This window comes from Lissotriton helveticus, chromosome 1_2 (genome assembly GCF_964261635.1).
Source record: "Lissotriton helveticus chromosome 1_2, aLisHel1.1, whole genome shotgun sequence".
Taxonomy (NCBI): Eukaryota; Metazoa; Chordata; class Amphibia; order Caudata; family Salamandridae; genus Lissotriton; species Lissotriton helveticus.
In genome coordinates, this window is record NC_136058.1 from 345,484,457 (window position 1) to 345,489,093 (window position 4,637).

The following is a 4,637-nucleotide window of genomic DNA, read 5'->3' on the forward strand; positions in this document are numbered from 1 at the left end:
GCCCTCATCCTACTGGAACTGTCAGCCACGTCATCACCAGCAGACTGAACTACGGAAACACCCTATGTAGGAATCACTGCACGTCTCCTGAAGAAATGGCATATAATACAGAACTCAGGGGCAGGACTCATGCTCTACCTCCCCAGAAGGGCCCACTTCACACAACATTTCAAGGCCGGACCAGATTCGTGGGCGTTCCCGAGATTTTTTCCCTCTCCACCCTTTTTGCATCGTCATCGGGCGGTGGGCGGAGTTTAGTTTTTTTAGGTGTTTGTTTTCGTCATTATGCCGACCACGGCCGCCGGAAGAAGTCCAGGTGAGTGCCCGTTCCCGCCCTCCCCTCCCACTGACCGTGTGCCCGTTCCCCCCTCCCGCTGTTCGTGTTCCCGCCCCCCTCATGCTGTCCGTTCCGCCCCCCTCCCGCTGTCCTGTGCCTGCCCGCCCCCCTCCCGCTGTCCGTGTGCCTACTGAATCCGCCCACATTAGGTCGTCAATACTGGAGACTCCGAGCTATTCCCGCTCCAACATGTTGACTAATACTCAACAAAACATTCTTTCTTCGTCTGGTTAACCAGGTCAGTCTACAATTAAATTCCTTTCTAGTTGGCGACTGAGTTCGCTCCCATTGGATGATGGCAGCACGTTAGCGCCACGGGGACGGATCCCCAGTCCTTCTTCTTTGTTCACGCACGCACGGTTCCTAACGTAGCGTCCGTCTGCTGTTTCTATGTGGGCGTTGGAGGGCTCGGCGCCCCCAGTTCCGGCCAGTCCCTCCCTTACCCGGAGGAGTCGCCAAGCCTAGGAAGAGTAGCCAGGCTGGGAACAGCCGCCGGGCGTGATGAGCGACCCGGCACGATGCTGGATGGGGGCTTGAAGGGCAATTGCTGATATAGGGGAACGGGCACATCACGAGGCAGCATGGAGCAGGCGGTGATCCTACGGAGCTTTATCCAGCGGGTGAGAGCCATGGAGAGGAAGGAGCCCTGCGGTGACGACAGCTTCTGTAGCGACTTCATGGTGAGTCCTGGGCACTGGTATGTTTCAGTGGTACCGTGGGAGCTGGATGTATATGTAATTAAACTAATTCGGGACCGAAGGGTAAACGCACGAGCGCCGGTGGTCTGTGCGGGAGGGGCACTGATAAGCTGTGGAGGAGAGGCTGGTGGGCAGTGTATGTTATGATCCTAGCTGGAGAGGGACCGATGAGCTGTGGAGGGTAAACGCAGGTAGGCTGCGGAGAAGCATTGGGGCGGTATAACGGATTATGACAGTTCCATACAGCGGTGGCTCTGCCGGTGGTGTGTTCAGGACAGACACTGTTGGGTATGAGCTGTTTTGTTCTGTAGGAGAGATGCAATGTGTAAGAGGCAATGGAAGCTGCAGTAGATGCTATGAGTGCTGGTATTAACAGTGGTAGCTTAGAGCTCTGCAAAAGAGCCATTGGTTAGCTGTGCACGAGGGCCATTCGGAAGGCTGTAGGGCAGTGGCGCTACATGATGGGCCCTGTGTGTCTGCAGAAAGGATAAGGGCGGTAAAGTTCTTCCAAACGAGCAAAAGCACACATGTTCCATCTGAGACTCTGATGAATTGGTGAAGGATGAGTAGGGGCAAAAGGATGGGGCATCTGTTATTCCCAACATTGGATTTTCACATCTGACATATTGCCTACTCCTCAAATAATGAGCGGGCCATGTTTCTTACTAGTTTCTGCGAGTAATACTTGGCTGGGTGTATTAGCTGTCAAACCATTCATTAAGTTTGCCGTAGCATTTAAAGTAGTAGTGACTGCTAGGTCATGTTTACTGGGCCGCGAGTGTACGTTGACGGGTTCATCTTTGATTAATACTCCCAGAATACGAGTGAAGGGGGCTGGCAAACTATGCCCACCTCTTGAAGATTTAGCCTGTGCTTTTCCATGATTGCACCTACTGTAAGGTGGGCCTGTGTTGCACAAACGAGGAGAATTGGTCTGTTGGCTTAATTGCGCCCCAATCCGTACCCAGTCTTTCACTGGAATCCCCTTGTTCTCTATGGTGCTCATGATATACGGATGCCCTCGGACCCCAAGAGGCCGTTGCTGACCGTGTGTCATGCAGGGATGGTTAAGCCCTCGGATGTTGCGCAAGGCTGACGGGATGTTGGGAGGGTCTGGGAGTGAGAGGAAGTGCTTCCCTGCCCCCTCGCTGTGCTTGCTTCCCTGCCCCCTCGCTGTGCTTGCTACCCTGCCCCCTTGCTCTGCTTGCTTCCCTGCCCCCTCGCAGTGCTTGCTTCCCTGCCCCCTCGCTGTGCTTGCTTCCCTGCCCCCTCGCTGTGCTTGCTTCCCTGCCCCTTCGCTGTGCTTGCTTCCCTGCCCCCTCGCTGTACTTGCTCTCCTGAGTGTGTGTGTGGCTTTGGGTGGGTGTGTGTGGCTCTGGGTGGGTGGGTGTGGCTCTGGGTGGGTGTGTGTGGCTCTGGGTGGGTGTGTGTGGCTCTCTGTGTCCGTGGCTCTCTGTGTGTGGCTCTCTGTGTGGGGCTCTCTGTGTGTGGCGGTGGGTGGGTGTGGCTCTGGGTGGGTGTGTGTGGCTCTGGGTGGGTGTGTGTGGCTCTGGGTGGGTGGGTGTGGCTCTGGGTGTGTGTGTGTGTGTGGCTCTGGGTGTGTGTGTGGCTCTGGGTGTGTGTGTGTGGCTCTGGGTGGGTGTGTGTGGCTCTGGGTGGGTGTGTTTGTGTGTGGCTCTGGGTGGGTGTGTGTGTGTGTGTGTGGCTCTGGGTGGGTGTGTGTGTGTGTGTGTGGCTCTGGGTGGGTGTGTGTGGCTCTGTGTGTGTGGGGATCTGTGTGTGTGTGTGTGGGTCTGTGTGTGAGTGGGTCTGTGTGTGTGTGGCTCTGTGTGTGTGGCTCTGTGTGTTTTTGTGTGGCATTTGCCAGAGATTAAACTATTGGCATTGTAAATGACAATGCAATTTATTTATCTGTTTTCAAAACCAACACATAAATACTAATTTTGTCATTTACAATGCCAATAGCTCAAACTTTTCAAAAGGCGAAACCATTGCATTGTAAATGCTTGTTGATAATATACATTTGCCTTATTAAAGCACCCAGGGTAGTGTGGCTGAGCGGTCTAAGGCGCTGGATTAAGGCTCCAGTCTCTCCGTAGGCAAGGTAGTGTGGCCGAGCGGTCTAAGGCGCTGGATTAAGGCTCCAGTCTCTCCGGAGGCGTGGGTTCGAATCCCACCACTGCCAGGAAAGCGCATTTTACTTTCACTGATAAGCATCTCTCTCCTATTTACAAATTTGAAAATATAAAGTTAGCAAGTTAGAAAACAGAGAAACAGCGTTTACACGCTAGCTAAATAGTCAACCAGTTTTAACATTTATATTTTTGTTAGGAAAGGACACGAGTTTGACGAAAACTAAAGCTGGAGGTGTGGTGTCAAATCGTAATGAATGTATGGAAATACCAGAAGTGAGTACGAGAAACAGTGGGCTCGTTTGTGCGAAGTCCCTCCCTTGTGGAGAGTTTATTCTTGGACCCATGCATGCCCCTAATTGTCATCGATGAGTTTGCTGTTGTTTGTGAATTGTATGTGATCTGTGCCCTTTATCCCCGAAGTTAGCATTTATTTTGTTATGCTTTCTTTATAAGCGCAGAATCAAAATAAAGCGCCCTCTGCCGGCCTCGGAGCGCAGGTGTGTTCACCAGTGATGGGGTCCTGTGTGCGCAGTAAAGGGTCTCGACAGAAGACTCACCTCTGGCCCTGGGAATGAACCCGACACCCTGGTGTTGCACGTGAGACGGAAGGGAATCGTTTCTCTCTCACGCCTGAAGCGTGAGATGGTTTAGGCTGCGTGTCTTTCCTCCGCAGCTGCAGCGCCCGTTCCAAATAATCCGTAAAAATACAATAAAACCTTCAATGGGCGAACGAGCGGGTTACAGCAGCAGTGCTCTGAGCATGAGACATTCATTGCAGTACCCGGGGTGAGGAAAAGTCCGAAGCGGGGAATGAGGAAGCAGGCGGGACACAAGGGAGGGAAGGAGGGCGGGAAAAGGAGAATGAAGAATGAAAGGGGAGACAGACGGGAGGGATGAGGCAAAAACAGCGAGAAAAGAAAATGAGTCCTGCAGAAGAAGTTATAAATACAGGAAAAAAAGACGGCATTTGCCGAAACCCGGGATCGAACCAGGGACCTTTAGATCTTCAGTCTAACGCTCTCCCAACTGAGCTATTTCGGCGCCTTCTATGCTATCTACTCCAATCAGATGAAATGGGTATTGGTAATGTGATAAATAATGTAAGTGTCGATATTGTTAGGTAGGGTAATTTAACAGCTACTTTAACTGCTCCTTGCGTCACTACTAAACCCTTTTGATTGTGCTCATTGAGGACACTCACTCATCCTGCCCAGGAGTCCATCAATATTCGACGGAGCTCTCTCTCTGACCAAGTGACTAAATGTAAATGTAGTATACTTGTAAAGCGCACAGCTGCCCCAGCAACAGGGCGTCCCGGTGCTGTATAACTCTGGGGAACCCGTCCTGGCTTTCCCTGTGGGATGGTCCCTTGCTGGGAGTCCCCAAGGTGGAGCCAGGCATCCCCGGAATTGGTGGGGCCGTTGTGGAGATTAGGCAAGCTAATGCCCAGAGTTGCCGAGTGGAACC

General features: G+C 52.5%; 2 non-coding genes across 2 annotated transcripts; one reads left to right on the top strand and one right to left on the bottom strand.

Moving 5' to 3' along the window:
- Positions 1 to 3,138: 3,138 nt before the first annotated feature.
- Positions 3,139 to 3,220, top strand: TRNAL-AAG (transfer RNA leucine (anticodon AAG)). The gene has a single exon. It is a non-coding gene; the product is annotated as a tRNA-Leu (tRNA).
- Positions 3,221 to 4,138: 918 nt separating this feature from the next.
- On the bottom strand, positions 4,139 to 4,211 carry TRNAF-GAA (transfer RNA phenylalanine (anticodon GAA)). Its single transcript has one exon. It is a non-coding gene; the product is annotated as a tRNA-Phe (tRNA).
- Positions 4,212 to 4,637: the final 426 nt, after the last annotated feature.